Consider the following 18,339-nt stretch of genomic DNA (forward strand, 5'->3'; position numbering starts at 1 on the left):
TCTGAAATTGTACTGCTTTTGCCACCTAGCTGTTTCTGTTCACGTTATTTTGATCATGTGATGTATTAGTTTCCTATTGTTGCTATAACAAATTAATGAAACTTAAGTGGCTTAAAAACAGTACCTGCTTAGTTCTCTGACAGTTCTGTATTTCACTGGGCTAAAGTTAGGGTGTCAGCAGGGCTACATTCTTTCCTGGAGGTGCTAGAAGAGAATCCATTCCCTTCCCTTTTCCAGCTTCTAGAAGTCACTTGCACTCATGATTCCCTTCCTACATCTTTGAGCTATCACATAGCATCTTTTTGACACTGCTTCTGCTGTCACATCTCTTTCTCTGATTCTCCTGCTTCCCTCTTTGACTTGAGGACTCTTGTGATTACATTGGGCCACCCAGATAATATAGGATGGTCTCCCTGTTTTAAAGTTAGCTGGTTAGCGACCTTAGATTTCCTTTGTCATATAAACTACCATATTCACAGAGTCTGGCAGTTGGGACTTGGACATCTTCGGGGGCCATTTTGCGTACCACACCTGGGCTTGGAAATGAGGGGTTTGGTACCTCTGGCTTAAGCAAGTCTGGTTGGGTTTCTTTGGCAATACATCTGTTGCTAGCACCTCACTGGTCTAGGCCCTCCCTCATCATTGTGTGCACAGATTGGTGTAGTAGAGACTCATAGTCTGGGGCCTCTAGTGTCAACCCTTAACCACCCTTTACACACCAAAATAAGGTCTCCACAACACGGATTTTATGTTGCATTCTCAATACAAAATGACCCCTTAAGATCCTGTTACTTAAGGCATTGACAAACGATACCTAACTCAAGTAACCTTCCCACCCCACCTTGCTCATTGCTTTTTCTTCCCCAACCTGTAATGCACACCCTTTTTCCTATTAAAGTCCTACCCTCACTAAGCCTGGTACAGTTCTCTCCACCTGCCAAGGATATTCTTGCCAAACTGCTTTTTCTATTTTATGAGCTGAAAAAAAGAAACCCTCATTTGCTGTTAATTTAGTTCAGGAATGCTATTTATTTACACGTTCCCCAGATTGGACGCTACACTCAATACTAAAAATACTGCTGGAATAAAATCTGATGTTTCAACACCTTTGATGCTGATCAATTAGTAGTTTAGTTGGTTTGAGCATGACGTCAATTAACTTTTTGCTTCTAACACCAGCCAATCTCTTGCAAATATTTGCCGTAGGCCATAGGGATGATTAAATGAAATAGGAAGACTACTAAATTCTTGATTTGTATAAATGTAAACTTGAGTTCTAGGTCAAGTGAACAAAAATATAACTTGTTATAAAAACAGACATGGCTCTGCAATCAGTTCCCAAACTTGAGCCAGTTTACAGACCCAGAGCCCCTTGAATGAAAGGGAGGCCAGGTCCCCTTGAGCGAGGACCCCAGTACATGGCCAAAAAACATACTGTTAATCCCTCTCATGGCCTTCCCCAAAGAGAACTATGGCCATTTACCTGAGTGACTGCTTAGGGAAAGGGAAATAATCAGACCCTTTAGAAATGCCTAGATAATGGCTCTGAACTGACATTGATTCCAGGAGACGCCAAGCATCACTGTAGCCCTCCAATTAGAGTAGGTGCTTATGGAGGTCAGATAATCAATGGAATTTCAGCTCAGGTACATCTCACAATGGGTTCAGTGGGTCCCCAAACCATCCAGTGGTTATTTCCCCAGTTCTGGAATGTATAATTAGACATACTCAGGAACTGGCAGTATCCCAGTTCCTACCCTACATTGGTTCTCTGACCTGTGGGGTGAGGCCTATTACAGTGGCAAAGGCCAGTTGGAAACCACTAGAATTGCCTCTACATTGGAAAATAGTAAACCAAAAGCAGTGAAATGGAGAGGATTCTGGAGTAGGAAGCACCGGGAATCTGTCTGCCTATCTACATAGTAATTGTACTGGCAGAATCTGATACAACTTTTGGAACTCTGGAGAAGGCTTGGGTAGACACTTATGGTTAATTTTAGTTAATTTCAGTTCTTCATACAGCAGCCACCCTTCCCTCAACCCCAGCCATCTGAGCATCTTGCACACAACCTGTGAGAGCTAGGGTGGGCAAAAAGGACCATGTCTTCCAAATATTGGGGATCTCAGCTCTGATTGCTAATTGCTGCTTTTGCTCACAGAAGTGCAAAGAGGTGGGCAGCCATTCTTATTGTACCTTCCCCCATTGTTGCCAGCCCCCCCTGCTCCCGCCGAAGTGACTTCCAGGTGAGGTAAATTTATGATCAATCAATGCAAATTATCAAGGATGAGGAACAGAAAACAGATTGAAAAGAAAGTGAGCAGAGCCTAAGGGACCTGTGGACACCATCAAGCAGACAAAAATATGCATTGTGGAATTAATTCTAGATGGAGAAGAGGAGAAAAGGGGACAGAATATTTGAAGACATAATGGCTGAACACTTTCCAAATTTGATGAAAAACATGAATATAAACACTCAAGAAACAGCAAACTCCAAGTAAGATGAACTCAGAGACCCACAATGAGATATATTATAATCAAACTTTCAAAAGCCAAAGACAAAAAGCAAACACTGAAAGCAGTAAAAAACAGTTATCACATACAAGGAATTCTTAATAAGATTTGCAGATTTCTTACCTGAAACTAGAGGCCAGAAGACACTGAGTTGATATATTCAAAGTGCTAAAAGAAAAACACACACCTGTCAACCAAAAATCCTATATCCGGCAAATCAAGACATTCCCAGATAAAAGCTGAGGAAGCTTTTGACCACTAGACATGCCCTGCAAGAAATGTTCAAGGTAATTCAGCCAGGTGAAATGAAAGTACAGTAGACAGTACCTCGAAGCAAAAAAATATCTTTAATAAAGGTAAATATATGGTGAATTGTAAAAGCTGATTTTGTAGCAATGGTTTGGAACTGTACTTTTTGTTTTCTACACTATTTAAGAGACTAATACATTTAAAGAAAAAAATAGTGTAACACCAAAATGAAAAAAACCCAATTAAAAAATGTCTCTTTAAGAGACATTGAAGAGGCCAGACAGATGGCCAACACACATATGAAAAAATGCTCAATGTCACTAATCATTAGAAAAATGCAAATAACCACAATGAGATACCACTTCACTCCTGTCAGAATGGCTATCAATAAATCAGTCAGCAAACAACAAGTGTTGGTGAGGATGTGGAGAAAAGGGAACCCTCGTGCACTGTTGGTGGGATTCCAGATTGGTGCAACCACTAAGGAAAACACTATGGAGGTTCCTCAAAAAGTTGAAAATGGGACGACCTTAATGACCCAGCAGTTCCACTCCTGGGTGTCTATCAAAAGAAATCCAAAACACTAATTTGAAAAAAATATATGCACCCCTATGTTCATTGCAGCGCTATTCACAATAGCCAAAATATGGAAACAACCGAAACGCCCATCGATAGATGATTGGATAAAGAAACTGTTGTTCATTTATACATACAATGGAGTATTACTCGGCCATAAAAAAGAATGAAATTTTACCATTTGTAACATGGATGGACCTAGAGAATATTATGCTAAGTGAAATAAGTCAGACTGAGAAAGACAAATACCATATGATCTCATTTATATGAGGAATCTAGAACAATAAATGAACAAACAAAATATAGACTCAGATATAGGAAAAAAAATACAGTTGCTAGATGGGAGTGGGGTGGGGATGGGGAAGAAGGTGAAGGGATTAGAAAGTACAAAGTAGTAGTTATAGTCACGGGGATGTAAAATACATTATGGGGAATATAATCAATAATGTAAAGCTTTTTTCAACGTTTTTCACCAAGGACCATATGCGGTAAAATACACAGCCGGGCCACTCACTCGAGGTGAAGTACGTATTGCCTCACCTGGTTTATTTAAGTAAACTAAATATATTTTTAGAATATGCTGTGGGCCAATGAACAATGGATCATGGGCCGCAGTTGGCCTGCGGGCCGCAGTTTGGACACCCCTGTTGTAAAGACTATGTAGGGTGCCAGATGGGTATCGGAATTATCAGGGTCATCATTTCATAGACTGTAGATGCCTGACCACTGCACGGTACACCTGAAGCTGAAGTAGAATAATATTGAATGTCAAGTATAATATATATATACTGCTCTTGTTGGTGTGTATATACACAACACACACACTACATATATATACACACACACTACATATATGTATATACATATATATATATATATATATATATACACACACACACACTACATATATGTGTGTGTATATATATATATATATATATATGTATATACATATATATGGTCATGGGATGTAAAGTACAGCATAGGGAATATAGTCAATGGTATTGTAACAGCGATATATGATGTCAGAGGGGTGGTAGATTGGGGGTGGTTATCACTTTGTGAGAGGTATAAATGTCTATTACATTGTTTTTTACACCTGAAATTAATAAAAATACATTTTAAAAATAAAATAATTAGTGTGAAACTAGCATTACTATGACTATATAACTCCAAATCTTTTTTCTACATAATTGAGGAGACTAATGCATTTTATGTTTTGGGGCACGTAATGTATAAAGATGTAATTTTGTATAAAGGGGTGGGGATGGAGCTATAAAGGAGCAGAGTTTTTGTATGTTTTTGAAGTTAAGCTGCTGTAAACTCAAATTAGGATATTATAACTTTAGGATGTTAGTCTTTATGGTAACCACAAAGAAAATTGCTATAGAGCATATGCAAAAGGAAATTAAGAAATTTAAACATTTCACTACAAAAAAAAATCAACTAAATGCAAAATAAGACAAATACAAGGAATGAGGGACAAAAACCACAGGCAAATACTCTATATGCTCTGTGGGCTATAAGGCATATATTAACAGAAAACACCCATCACAATGTCTTGTCTGGTGGATGAGGCAGAAACTTTCCACCTCAGCAAGACAACTGGATGACCAACCGTGGCCTGAGGACCATCATGAGCCCACCTTATAGGAGGAAGCCAGAGGGGGAGCCAAGCCTCCAGAAAACTACTGGTGGAAGTGGGGCTCTTTCTCTCACACCAGGCAGAGCTGGCTCTACTGAATGACCAACCTAAGATGCACACAGCCGGCCAGGGTATGTCAGGTGGGAACTGACAGGACCTCCTGACTCCCCAGGGCCTGGTGCATTGTGGGCATCCCACACACGTACAAGTGAAAGGCTACCAGGAAACACACTGGCCAGATGAGTGCCTTCATGCCTGGCCCATGTATTGTAAGTGCGAAGCTTAACCTCTTCCAACAGTCTTGTTTGCTCCTGTGAAGGGGAAGTCAGAGGGCACTTTGCTTCAAGCAGGCTGCCCCAAGAGTGAATGTCGCCTGCTCTTGGTGGCAAACATAGGAGTGGTGAGCATAGAAACCAACCTGGCCTTGAAGGCTTGTTTCCTGTTGCTGGATACTGGAGCTGCAGGACAAGTTCATGACTTCTCTCCTGCCCAGGGTTCTGTATGAGTTTGGAAGCCAGGCTCCCTCTCCGAGCAAGGACTTCCACTACCTAGTCATCACCACAACTGACGTAAGACACTGGCTAGGCTAAGGACCTGCTTTCATGGATATTACAGCTTTAAGGCTTGACAAGCACACGCTTCCTCTCATGCTGGGAATAACAAGCACAGCGATTGGGAGCTTGGGCTGTGAAGTCAGGCAAACCTGCATTTGAACCTACCTCCATCACTGTGTGTGTGTGTGTGTGTGTGTATGTGTGTGTGTGTTGTGTGTTGAAGGTGAACTTGGGCGACCTAGTCTCCTCAAATGCAAAACAAGGTGACTTGTAGGACCTACCTCATAAGGTTGTTACTGGCATAAGATAGCAGAAAGCGCTCTGGGCACTTCGAGGGCCTGGCACACTGAATGTACTTAATAAATGTTAGATGCTGTCTTTACTTCATGTTCTGATTTACTTATACTAAGAAGAACTTTGATCACTAGTAGGAAAAATAGTTCATATTGAAAGTGCAGGGTTTTATGGCTTACCGCTTCTTGGCAATGAGTTAGAGCCTTTGGATTGGACACTATCAAACATCTGAGTTATAAATAGCCAATTTGTAACCACCCTGGAAATACTCATGGTGGACTCCCACCCTGGTGTAGGAGCTCCAGTGGGCAAGAAGTCATACTTGATTTTCCCTTCGCCTTTTGTGCTGTCACCACAGAAAGGAGGCCTCAGGCCCTGGATAAAACAGCCCATGCACCACTTCCTCATCCAGAAGACTTTCCTGCCTCCATGGCTGGGCAGGGCACCCAGACACCTACACTCTATTGGTACTGACTTTTATTGGAGTGTCTCCCCCTCCTTAAAGGCAGAGCTCTGCATGCGTTCTTCCTGGAATATAGAAGAAGTATTTGCTGAGTGAGGAGAGGATGGGGCATTCTTTGCTACCCAGCATTTCCCCACGGACACAGTGTTACCTGTCAGTCATTTTTTAACCCTGGCTACACATTAGAATTGCCTGGAGAGCTTTAAACACTACTGGGTCCTGGGCCCTACCCCAGACCAGTGAAGTATTTCAGGTGTCGGGCACAGGCCTGGGTGTTTTCTAGAGTCTCATATGCTTCCAAACAGCCAAGGTTAAGAATGATGGTTATAGACCATGTTTATTAGTCTATAACCCACCTCAGTCTTACCCACCACCCACCTGTGCTGTGGTAACAGACACTCCCCATGTGGGAAGGGGATCTGCTGTCAAGTAAGGGGGCAGCTTCACTTGACACCTCGGTTTTTTTTCTTTAAAAAGGTAATATGATATCTACTTCACGGAGCTGTTAGGAAAAACATGATTAAGAGAAAGTGGCTGTGTACATTGTGAATCACATTTGTGGAAGCAGGAACATCTTAACACATACTGTATTTCGAGTTGTAAAATTCAATATCTAAATGAGCAGAGAAGAGGCCAAATGAGTTCAATTTTTAAATTGTGATCTCTACATTCAGGGAGAGAAGAGGGTTGAGATGAAGCCAGAATGAGTGAGCCACGTCGGTGCCCAATGTGGTTAATAGGTTGGTTCCCCTTCAAGCTGATAGTCTTTAAATGTTTGCTAAACATTCATTCAGAAGAGGTTTGTAAATCTTGAAAAAGACTTTTATGTCTCCTTCCCAGAAAATGAGAAACTAAGTGACTCTAGTGATTGAATAACAAGTCCTTTTAAAAGTCAGATAGAACCAGAGCAGGGGAGGGGAGGAGGAAGAAGAGGAGGGGGAAATCAAATCGTTTCTAATTCTTTGCTCTCAATGAAATTGAAAGAACTATCAGATGGTAGACCATTAGAAGTAATTTTTGATTATAGATAACTATGGACATTTGGCATATGACAAAAAAAAAAAAAAAGAATTAAATGTAATACTATAACCAAACTCCTCTGCTCCCTTTTATTTCAACAAGGTTTCTCAGCAATTAGAGTAATAAAAATGAAAAACTGGAATAGAATTGTCCAACATCATCTTATTCTATTAATAAAAAGGATTCATCTGTCAATATTTGAACCAACTGGAAAAAAATCTCCATCTGTCTAAAATGAATTTTCTTTTTTCCCCTCCTTTCTTCTGCCTCCTGCCCCTCCCCCCACTCATTCAAGCCGTTGTTTCTCCGTCTAGTTGTGTAGGACATAGCTCCCTGGCCCCTGCTGGTATTATGAGCCTCTTGCCTTCTACACTGTTCTATGGCAGTGGCAAGGGCGTTTCTCCAAACCTGACCCATAATGAACAGTTTATTTCAGGTGACCACAGGTAATTAGCCGTTATCCCATTGACTGTGGTCTGCCAGCTTCTCACTCCTGGGTATTGATGGGATTTTTACTCAGTGCGGTGGAACTTATTTCCCCAAATTTCCCTCTGTTACTGTTGCCTCTAACTCCCTCCCTGTTTATCAGTTTTTCTTTGGAGTTCTTGGTTTTAAACAATAGCAACCTATCCTGGCTGACTGAAGAAGAGAAGGGAAATTATTGGGAGGCTCTGGAGAATGAGATGAGGCTCAGAACCAACAGAGAGAGGGTAACATGCAGAAAGCACATACCAGGCCCCGTGCATCACTGTTGTCACCTGTGCAGTGCCATTATCCCCACCACCGCATGCAGCTGCCCAGCATGGCACTGAATCATCGCTTCACCTCTGCACTAGTGAGCCAGGGTCACGGGCAGGAACGCCTTGTTGGTTGAGCTCTGGCCTCCTGCTGTCAGGGGCAAGGGATCCCACATGTTTATTCCTCCTAAATCGGTCACTGTACTTGGGGAAAAGGTAACTGATAAAATAAAAAATATCCTTATTTCCTGTCTGCGTCTTATTTCAGCCCTTTCCCCAGTGAACTGTAATGGTCCATCCATGTGCGTGGACTTCCCTGCCAAACGGAGAGCCCGTTGTCAGCATTCTTCTGCTTTGTATCCTGACCATCCCTGGCAGGAGACACACCCCCAGACGAGTGTGGTTAGACTGAATGACAGTCCTGTGTAGGGGGGCCCTTGGCAAGTGGGAGTTTGTCTGTGGTGTGGAGGGGCGGCCATGCAGATCTGCCTTTTACTCCTCGGGGTAGCACCTGTGATGTGCCTCTTGGAAGCAGCACAAGAGGTTTATCGAAATGCGTATTACATGGAAATGCTAGTTTCCAGGAAAACTTGATATGCTTAGAATTTTTCTAAATATTTCTTGTTTAATTAGCAAAAATTGCAAGAGGAACCACAGCTCTATTGCATTACAACCTATTAGTTCTAAGTTAGAACTTTGAGACTTTGGAGTGTTTCTTTGCAGCTGTTTTGTAAACGAGGTTGTGGGTCTATGTTGGTGTGGACTCCTGGTCTTACAGGCAGCACGGTGGTGAAGGGGGGGTCTCTCGGGGCATCAGAATCACCTGGAGGATGAGGGCTGGGCCCTAGAATATGAGTAGTTCTGAGGCAGGGCTTGAGAATGCGTTTCTAACAAGTGCCCGAGTACAGGCAAGCTGCTGCTGGCCTGAGGAATCACATTTTGAGCATCAAGACTACAGCGCAAGTAGTGGTTTTCCTATGAGTCAAAGATTTCTCATACGTTACAGCAAAACCAAACCTGTCAGTTAAGATCAGATTTGACTGAAAGCAGTTGATACCGCGACTCAAACTGCTTACAAAGCAAGGAAGGCCCCGTCTCACCTAACAGAAGTCTACAAGGGGTTAGGGGCTTCAGGGCGAGTTGGTCCAGCAGCTCCACCACTGCAGTCAGGGGCCCAGGGTGGTTCCACCTCTGCATTGTGCATGCACATTTTGGCTCCGTTTGGAGGCTGACCGCCCTTAGGCCTGCCGTCTCTTTGGACTCACTGAGGTCATGCAGCCACAACTCGATCCATGACAACCACCCGGCACACGCTAGGAGCAGACTGGTTTGTGTCTGGGGGCTGCGCTGATCAGACCTGGCCTGAGCCATGTGGGCTTGGTGGGGGACGGGGTGGGCTGTGGGAGGGTGGGCTGCAGGCAGTGGTAGGTCCTGTTTGGAAGAAAGGAGACAGTGATGACTTGCCCACTTTTCAGTGGAGACAGAATATGAAGTGTCTGTTATTTCAAGCAATAGTTTTTGCGTGTAATATGGAATTGCTCCGTTTCATATTTTGGAGCAAGAAGATTGTGAAAACAATTTCGTGCTGAATTACTGACAAGCTAAGGTATAAAAAATGTAACTTTCTAAAAGTCATTTCTTTGAGGATCTGATGAAAGCTAACATAGACCATTCCATAGAAAAATATTTGATATGCTCACTCATAATATCGTGACACTAATTTACGGAACCCACGGATGACACGAAGAACAACAGTGTCACGATAGCCCCCAGCATGGGTTTCTGCTTAAGAATTCCTGATGAAGAGGATCTGGTTATGCCATTTATGACCCGGAGGGTTTGATGAAGACCGTGACTTTATAGGGGGTTTCCGTTCCTTTTATGTGAGAGGAAGGGTGTGACCCTGTGAAGTTAGGGAAGCGTCTGCTTTGCTCACACTGTACGCTTGATCCTTAGAAAAGTACCTGCCACACAGAGGCATTCAGTGAAAATTTGATGAATGGATAAATGTGCAAAGGTAACAATAACTGTCTCTTCAAAGAGCTGTCATCAGGAAAAATGTAAGAAACTTCATAAATATGAGATTCTATTATTTCAACTTAAGTAAGCTAGGATTTCTTAATGATATGATCCTTTCCAGTGGAAATATGGATTTATTATAAAGATAGGTGTATTATTTGTGAAAAAGCATAGGTGACTTTTTGAGAGTGGATGGCATTGAGTTGGCCTGTCATAACCTAAGCTGTTTCTGTCCCCCATCTCTCTCTCTTGCTGATATTTAGAGCAGATGCAGAAAGTGTTTGGGAAAGAAGTACTGGATTATTCTTTGAATTTCTGTCAGGGAAAATCTGATTTGTTAGTTCACATGCCTGACAACATAATCCTACAGATCTTTTCTTGATTTGGATGACATTGGGCAGCCATCAAACACTTGCAAAAGATTCCAAAAGATAAGGCCTTAAAATATATTTTACTTGTAAATATTGCACAAAATTTCAAATAGAGAGGGAGTCATTTAGAATTTTAATTATTTTTGCCCCAATCCAATGTTTGTCATCATATGAAGTTAAGATTTTCAGTAACGATGCCATAACCCACCGATCTCCTCAAGTCAAACTCCTGGAGGCCTTGATTCTTTCTGTGTCCTTACCTCCCACATCCAATCCATCACTCAGTCCTGTCAGTTCTCCCTTCAAAATATATGCTGATTCTGCGGCCTCATTCAAGCAGCCTTCCCTGGACTATAGCCAGAGCCTACTAACCAGAGGCCCAGGTTCTCCTCTTGGCACCCATAATCTGTCATGTGTGGATCAATTGGAATGACAGGGAAAATAAATCAAACCTTGTCACTCTCTCAATGGTGTCTCGGTGTCCCACAAATAAAATCCAAACTTCTTACCCACCAGCTCCACCTGGTGTGTCCACCGGCCTCTCCAGCCACACTGCTCCTTGTCCACCATGTGTTAACCCTACAAGCACACATCCTGCTCCTACAGGCCCAAAGCGCCAGCTTCTAGCCCCTGCCTTTGGAAGTTCCCTCTACTTCCAACCTTAGCACAGCTGGTCTCAGCTCAAATACGGGCCTTACTCGCTATCCCATCATCCATTTCATGACCTTTGTGGCACTTACCACGTATGGAAATGTTCTGGCTTGAAGCTCGATGATTTCTGCATGTGTTTACCATAGGCAGCCCCACTAGAAAGGCAGGTACCTGAGGGCAGAGGCCTCGTGCATCCTATTTATGTTCTGTCCCCAGGCCCAGGATCAGAGTCGGTACCCAGTCAACATGCGATGAATAAAACTGAGCAAATGCGTCCTTAGTGCATCTTAATAAGTATTTACTTTAGTGATTAAAAATCCTTTGAGCCACACGTTAAATCCACTATTATAAAATAAAAACTTCATTATTAGACAAATGAAGAATATTTCAATAATGTTGACCTTTCTTACTAATTTACTCAACAAACATTTACTACATACCTAAACTTGTCCAAGCAATGTACTGTGTGCTGGGACTACAAAGACAAAAATACAGTTCTGATGGGGAGCGGGGAGACAAAATGAGAAGAGAGTTTATGTAGAGGGAGATGGACAAATAAGAAGATAAATTATGAACAGTGTAATGTCTATTCTACAATTCTTCACGGGTGAGCACAGACGGGGCCTTGGGGGGAGGCCTGGCACTCAGTGGAGTCAGATAGGAAAGGAGACACTACAGATATCTTTGGGAGTTACAATGAAAGTGTCTGATGACAGAAAAAGGTGTCTCATGTCTACTGTTTACTTTTGGGGGACTGCTCCTAGGAGATAACCATTTCTAAAATACGCCACTTGCAGGTAAAGGCCTGTTTCAAACCGGGTTCTATGATCTGGCTGGGTTTATCTTGTTTGCTTGGCTTGCTTGGGAGGCTTGTTATTTTTTTTTTTTTTGATAGCAGCAGCAAGATAACCTTCTACTTAAGTCAAGCATCTGATTTCTGTGCTGCTCTTTGCAAAGATGACGGACTTCAACTTTGAGACATAATGCTCCTTCCCGATGCAGCCAGGCACAGAGCACTCAAATATCTTCTCTACTGTTCATTCACCATAGCTTTGAAACAAACGAATTCACTGATAACTCAGGTGCGCTCCATCGACAGACGCTCAGAATGTTTTCCCAAGCCTCCATCTTGCCATCCTTTTCTCAAAACTAAGAAATAGTCTACATTTCTACCAAGCCTGTCACAAGTGTCAATTTTTTATGATAATCATGAAAAGAGGAAATAAATACATACTCTATAAATACATGCCTTAATAAAGTAAAGAAAAGAAATGAGCAAAACACACCAATAAGTTCTCTTGTCTTTGCCTCTTGGTCTCCCGGAAGAGTTTCAGGATTGGCACTAGTTTTCTCTTCCTCCACACAGTAAGTTTCTAAAAACTTCTTATATTCTACATCTGTAAATTTATAAAGAAAATACATACATTCTTCCCCATATATGGGAGAGAACTCACAATTGATCAGTATATTTAACTCAGTAGCTCCATAATCCATCCTTTGAGAAAGGACTCACCATCTTCAATGCTTCCTGTTTTGGCATCTTTTTTCTTTAGCTTCCTTTTGGCTATCTTCTGGAATGGAGCCAACTCTACCACTGCAGGGTATTCTAGGCCTATCACAGGGAACAATTCCAAAAACCATTTTGAAATTCTACTATATTCATTTTGGAAAAAAAAAAAGATCTATTAATAGCTAATTTAAGGATTGAGCATAGCAATGATAATGTTACTGTTTAAACTATAATTTAATTATACTTTCAAGCCACTGTAACCTTAGCATGTCAAAGTCATGATTTAAATAAAGGAGAAGTCATTATGCATTAAACAACATAATTCATGTGGTAGTGGTGGTTACATGACTGAATACAGTCACAATTCACCAAACTGAACATGTTAAAAGGGTGAATTGACCATATACAATTTATACCTCAGATCTCTCTCAAACCAAGAGTTTATCATGAAATATCTTTATATAGATTTCTTAATCACATTTAAAAATTATAAATTTTAAAAGGTTAATTTTATTATGAATCTTATATGAGTTCAAGGAAACTACTTTACTTAGAAGTGACACTTGGCTTAAAGAGTGGGCTTCAGAGTATATATAACATTCAGGTAATATTTGCTTTACATAGAAAATTTTAAAATTAAAGTCATTAGAAACTCATTTTGTTTTTATGTGGGGGAAAACATAAACATAGAAATGATCGCTAAGACAATCTGCTATATGCTTAATCATCAGTCAGAACACTCTACCTTGACTCTAAACTCACTGAGCACTCACTTTTTGTCCTGTCAGGAAGCACCAGGTGACTATGATTTTGTATCTCTTGTTTTTCTGGGAGACACATGCTACAACACTGAGGTGAACCTAGTGGACATTATGCTAAGTGAAATAAGCCAGGCACAAAAAAGACAAGTACCGTATGATTCCACTTCTGTGGGGTATCTAGAGTAGTCAAGTTCATAGAAACAAGGTAGAAGAGTGATTTCCAGGGGCTGGGGAGAGGGAGAAATGAGGACTATTTCTGTAGCAAGTATAGAGTTTCAGTTTCATAAGATGAAAAGAGTTCTGGAGAGTGGTTGCACAACAATATGAATATACTTAACACTACTGACCTGTACACTTAAAAGGGAATAAGATGATAAATTCATGTTATATGTATTTTACCACAATTATTTTTTTTTTTAAAAAAAGAAAACAGGCACTCAAATGAATTACAGAAAAAGTGAGCATTCCACACAAATGTCAAATAATTCAAGCATTAAACTTGCTTTTAGTCATAGGAAAAATCTCTTGGCCTCAGCCTAGTCACTCTTTAACCATCTTTTCTAGTTTGTGACCCCTCAGTGGAGGGGAAGGAAACACTTATCAGTAGTGGGGTTGGGGTAGAGTAGGAAGAGTTTGGTTTCAGAGGGATTTATAGAAAATAATACGCTATTAAAAGTGTACAGACTTGATAGCAGCAAACACACCAGCTGACAGTCTCACAGGATAGGTGGAAAAGCACAAAAAAAATCAAAGCAGAACCCAAAAAGAGAATTGGAAACATTTAGTGTAGAGGTAAATTACATTGTCTCACAGACAATGCTGTTTACAGGATCAAAACTGATGTTTATTACTACAGTGTCCTCCCCCCATGATGTCATCCTGAAATTGTGTAATTATGAAGCATACTCTGTTTAGGAAGGCGTTAATATAAGTGAATAGTATATTTTAGAAAATTTCTTTAAAGCATGGCTAAAATAATTTAGTTTTGGGAAATAAAAAAATAAAGTTCACTGATCCAGAAAACTCATTTAAATGAAAAACTTCACTCTCTGATGATAATACATAAATAGGTTGTCACTATTACAAAGAATTGCTGGAACTCCTTGGTTTATATATAATTTTAATTTTTTAATGTAAGCACACAATCACAGTAACAGTCAAAATTTATAAAATAATTTTAGATTATTATCTGAGAACTTCTTAATTAAAACCCACAAGCTTCCAGCAAAACTTAATGTACTTAGAGATTATCACAAGGAGTTTAAAATGCCAATGACCCAACCTTTATTGTCAATGAAGATCTAGTCATCAAAATTATCTCTAAAAAGAAGGGTCTCTTCAAGATTTCTAAAATTAATGTATGCTCTTGAATAGAGATGAGGATAAAGACTGTAATAAGAGATAACAGTGAAAATGATTAGTGACAAATATAAGACTTCTTTAATTTTGCTATTTTTTCCCTTGTCTGGATATAACAAACTACTTCAGATAAAACCTTTAAGCCAGAGAATCACCTCTCCACACATCTCAACAATCTGGATATTCTTGAGCAAAAACCCCCAAAACAAACAAACAAAACATTAATTGAGATCTCTTTAATGATTTGGGAGAAACACTTTAGGTCACTTTCTCTACTGTACAAATAAGGGTTACAATACTGGTCCTTAGAGGTTGAAAACCAAAGGCAAGGTTATTCAAAGGTCATACCTAATCATGCATCATGGCTGCAATACAACCTAGTTGTGATTCATTCATAGAAGAAAATGTTATACTGTAAAATAGTCTTTACTGATTTAAAGAACACTTTTAGGTTTTTAAGATGATTTACTGTAGCACATGTTACAGCCTCTGCAGAAGACCTAAGACTTTTGTCTGCTATCTCACAGCTAACAGTTTCCCTCACTGGCAGTAACTTTCAACCCCATTTCACAGATGAGAACACTGAGGCCCAGAGAAATTAGGTACTTGTAGAGAGTGCAGATAGTTAAAAGGTGGAACTAGGATTCCAATCTGAGTCACTCTATGAGTCCAGCATCTGTCCTCCTTTAACTGTACCAATTTTCCTAAACTTTAGTCATTTGAAAATCATCTTCATGTTTTTTAAAACCATATCTATATTTACCTGTTAGTGGTATTTTTAGTTGAATGGACTTGACACCTTTTACTTAAATGTACTTATTCAGAAGGAAAGTTTATATGGCTACCATAAATGAGAACTCATGATATTGAAGACAAAAAGAATAATAATGATAATAAAGAGAATAATACAAATATAGTGAAAATCACTAAATCACTGATGAACTGTCACCTGTTGAAGGTCTAACCTGAGGTTGGCTCTCTCTGTTAATGAAGAGAGATTTGGAAGTAAGAAGTTTTGTCAGGTCATCTAACTACAAAGCTGTAAAAGGGAATTTAAAAAGATACAACTTGAGAGGGGTAGTGTGGGGTCTGGGTGTTAGTGATGGTAGGCAGTACAAGGGGCTTCTAGGGTCTGGAATATTCTGTTTCTTTATCTGGTGTTAAGTTACATGGGCATGTTCATTTGTGAAAATTCATGGGTTATATACCTATTTTTTATTTACTTTCCTTTGTTATATCTCAATACAGTTTACTTTAAAAAACCTCTGTGAAATAAGGTTTGTTGATATCCAAAATACATAAAGTAACTAATATGTTGTTAGTTGGCATGTGTTTCTTTTTAGACTATGGTGGTGCTAGTGGAGGCATATTTTAAATCTATTTTACAGGAATTTAATGATCTGCCTACTTAGAAATAACTGGCAGAAATAAAGATCTGCATTGATTTCTGGGTACATGTGGGAAATAAGATGGAAGTGGAGATGGCTTCTATTATCTGTAATAATTTGCCAGCAAACGACAACACCTATCAGCTTCTTAATGTTGGTAAACAGCTGCTCACCTGAGATCTGCAGTAAAGAACTCAAAGTAATCGTGTGCAGGCAGCGGGTGTAGCTGCTCTTCCAGCTGCTCTTTGGTGAGGCTGGGAGGAAGGCGCCGGATCACCACCTGGGGAAAGGAGGCTGGCTGGGTTTTGTTTCACTCTTACTGTACTAACCTTCAATTATTTCAATATCTAGTGACCTGTGTTTATGCTCAGAGAAAATCTAAACCAGGAGTCCATAGAAACACATATTTTATGAACATTTAAGAAGTGTATATGAAGTTGTCTCCCTAATAAGACATGTGTCCATCTGACACCCTACAAAATCTTTACAACATTATTGATTATATCCCCCAAACTGTCTTTCATATCCCTGTGACTATATTGTAGTTACCAATTTGTGCTTTCTAAACCCCTCCCCTTCTCTGTCATTCCAACCCCCCTCCCATCTAGCAACCATCAGTTTTTCCTCTATATCTCTGATACTACCGTGTTTCCCCGAAAATAAGACCAGGTCTTATATTAATTTTTGCTCCAAAAGATGCATTAGGGCTTATGTTCAGGGGATGCCATCCTGAAAAATGCTAGGGCTTATTTTCCGGTGAGGTCTTAGTTTTGTGGAAACATTGTATTTCTGTTTACTTTGCTCATTTATTCAGTTCTTTAGATTCCACATGTAAGTGAGATCATATGGTATTTGTCTTTCTCCAATTGACTTATTTCACTTTGCATAATGTTCTCTATCTAGGTCCATCCATATCGTTGCAAATGGTAAGATTTCATTCTTCTTTATAGCCGAGTAATGCTCCATTGTATAAATGTACGACAGGTGAAAAATAAATAATAATAATAATAATAATAATAAATACATACGAGTACATAGAAAACATGGCTGTCAAAAGAGTAATGGGGGTTGAAAAACTGAAAAGACATCAGTGAGGTCAGAAAAGGCTGAGCATAACAGTTCTTTTTCATGCAATCATGTCATTACTACCAGACAACTCTTGGCATGACGCTTAGTATCTGTGCCCCGGTGAAAAATAATACCTCTTATCCTCTCCCGGGCAGTATGGACAGCTACTGCCCAGCGCTGGCGAGCCCAGCCTCTCAGCCCCAACGGGATACCTGTACAGGTTGAAAAGACATTTCTTTCTCCCCAAACCAGAAAAACCGCGTCAGCGGGCGCAGAAAATCCAGTATCTGCTGGAACCACGAGCTCGCAGCCCCGCTGCCCGGCCGCTGTCCGCGGTGCTGAAGCGGACGCCCTCCTTTTGCCCCACCCAGCATCTCACCATTCTTCGCCCCCTCCTCCGCCGCCACCCCACTCCTCTGCCCCGTCCCGCTCGCCCCTCCGCCCACCACGCCTCTTTCCTCGTTCCGTCCCTGCCCAGTTCAGGACCATCCTTTTTTCGTGATGTTTGTCTGCATCGCCCGCTCCTCGCCACTCTCCACTTTGCTGAGGACCCTCCTCCTTATGCGAGGTGTGTCTGCATTGCCAGGTCCTCACCCCGCCCCGCCCCACCTTTCTGAAGTGAGGTTTGCAAGTACCGCCCAGCCCCGACCTCGCTCAGGACTATCCTTCCTCCTCGCGAGGTTGCCTGCGCTACCCCCACAGCCTGAGGACGAGACTGGAGGCGCCTCGGGCTCTCGCGGCGGCGAATCACCGTGGAAGTGGGCTTCCACGGCTCACGGCTTCTCCCTCCCTCTCGGATCTTGTGCAGCAGGGGCCACCCCGGGGCCTCTGGGCCCCGGCTCCCATCGCATCCAGTACCCGCGGCAGATCCACCGCCTCCCCTCGCCTTGGCCCAGACTTCGCGAGAACTAGGCCTGAGGTTGCCCCCAGTGTCACCCCTTCCCTCACCCCCACCCCTCAGATCAGTTGCCGCCTGTTCCCCACCCCCCCATGAAACTGCTGGTTCTGCATCTCCATCCCCCGCAGCCTATGACTTTCGATGCTGCCACCTTTCACCGCACGGGAGACACACGGGGTCAGGGGGCTTGCCGCAGGCTCCGGACCCTGAGCCTAGAGTCTGGTGTCCGGGCTGCACGGCGTAGGCCCTGGACCCGCACCTCTGACT

General features: G+C 41.5%; 1 long non-coding RNA gene across 1 annotated transcript; it reads right to left on the reverse strand.

Annotated features, from left to right (window-relative positions):
* Positions 1-12,036: 12,036 nt before the first annotated feature.
* On the reverse strand, positions 12,037-18,025 carry LOC109443300 (regulator of nonsense transcripts 3A). The gene is made up of 5 exons (XR_012496060.1): positions 17,836-18,025; positions 16,280-16,400; positions 14,642-14,748; positions 12,602-12,700; positions 12,037-12,485 (listed from the first exon to the last, which is right to left on the reverse strand). It is a non-coding gene; the product is annotated as a regulator of nonsense transcripts 3A (long non-coding RNA).
* Positions 18,026-18,339: the final 314 nt, after the last annotated feature.

This window comes from Rhinolophus sinicus, linkage group LG04, assembly GCF_036562045.2.
Source record: "Rhinolophus sinicus isolate RSC01 linkage group LG04, ASM3656204v1, whole genome shotgun sequence".
NCBI classification, from domain to species: domain Eukaryota; kingdom Metazoa; phylum Chordata; class Mammalia; order Chiroptera; family Rhinolophidae; genus Rhinolophus; species Rhinolophus sinicus.